Below are 1,658 nucleotides of genomic sequence, written 5' to 3'. Positions count from 1 at the left end.
AATTTAGTACAAATATTTGGTCAACTCTGTTGAAAAGAGTTCAGTTCTTTATAATTTTGGTAAATCGTTTCGCTTATATGAATATTATATACAACACTAAACTTCTGTTCATTTTCTGACTTTACGAATAAATTTTTATCATCAGATTGTTACATGCACTTATTAGAGGGCGACACACACCCACTTTTTAAAAACTTTTCAACCAAAGCCGGACAGGCATACTACTCAGAACTCAACTCTCGTCATATTAATAATTTAAATCGGTGGGCGGCATGAGAGAATCTGTCACTGTGTTGGTGAGCAGGAAAAAAACGTAGCCCAGTGAGAAATTGGAATGAAAATTAAGCAAAAAAATATATWTTTTTTTCTTTAAAAAGACATTTTCTTTTTTTTTTCATCTAAATAATTAATAGAAAATTAACAAAATGTGTTTTAAGGACATATTCCCTATTATCTTTAAAAGACTTGGAACATAAAAGGCATTGCATGGCACCTAAGGCATTTAGAATCACAAAATATTTCTCGCAGGGCATATTTAGTTTTGCGCAATAGTCTTGCGCGATGTTAATTCGTTCCTGGCTCGACAACGACTGAACGATAAAGCGTAAGCGTAYGTGTAAAGTTAGTTTGCAAAATTTTGCTAAGAAATGCCGACCTTCTTCTTCTTGATTGGCGTAGACACCGCTTACGCGATTAGATATTCMAAGTGAAGCCAGGTCCTTCTCCGCTTGGTCCTTCCAATGGAGTGGAGGCCTTCCTCTTCCTCTGCTTCCCCCGGCTGGTACTGGGTCGAATTCTTTCAGAGCTGGAGTGTTTTCGTCCATTCGGACATGACCTAGCCAGCGTAGCCGCTGTCTTTTAATTCGCTGAACTATGTCAGTGTCGTCGTATATCTCGTACAGCTCATCGTTCCATCGAATGCGATATTTGCCGTGGCCAACGCGCAAAGGACCATAAAGCTTTCGTAGAACTTTTCTCTCAAAAACTCGCAACGTCGACTCATCCGTTGTTGACATCGTGCAAGCCTATGCACTATATAGCAGGGCGGGAATTATGAGTGACTTATAGAGTTTGGTTTTTRTTTGTCGAGAGAGGACTTTGCTTCTCAATTGCCTACTCAGTCCGAAGTAGCACCTGTTGGCAAGAGTTATCCTGCGTTGGATTTCTAAGCTGACATTGTTGGTGGTGTTTACGCTGGTTCCACGATAGACGAAATTATCTACAACTTCAAAGCTATGACTATCAACAGTGACGTGAGTGCCAAGTCGTCCTGTTTGATGATAAGAGATATTTCGTCTTGCCCTCGCTCACTGCCAGACCCATTTGTGTTGCTTCCTTGTCCAGTCTGGAGAAAGCAGAACTAAYGGCGCGGGTGTTGTGGCCAATGATATCAATATCATCGGTATACGCCAGCGGCTGTACACTCTTATAGAAGATGGTACCTACTCTATTTAGTTCTGCAGCTCGAACTATTTTCTCCAGAAGCAGGTTGAAAAAGTCGCACGATAAGGAATGGCCTTGTCTGAAACCTCGCTTGGTATCGAACGGCTCGGAGAGGTCCTTCCCGATTCTGACGGAGCTTTTGGTGTTGCCCAACGTCAGCTTACACAGCCGTATAAGTTTTGCAGGGATACCAAATTCAGACATCGCGGCGTAAA

Source organism: Bactrocera latifrons, unplaced genomic scaffold (assembly GCF_001853355.1).
Source record: "Bactrocera latifrons isolate USDA-ARS-PBARC rearing strain unplaced genomic scaffold, ASM185335v1 scaffold_663, whole genome shotgun sequence".
Classification (NCBI taxonomy): Eukaryota; Metazoa; Arthropoda; class Insecta; order Diptera; family Tephritidae; genus Bactrocera; species Bactrocera latifrons.
Note: the sequence above shows the minus strand (reverse complement) of the source record.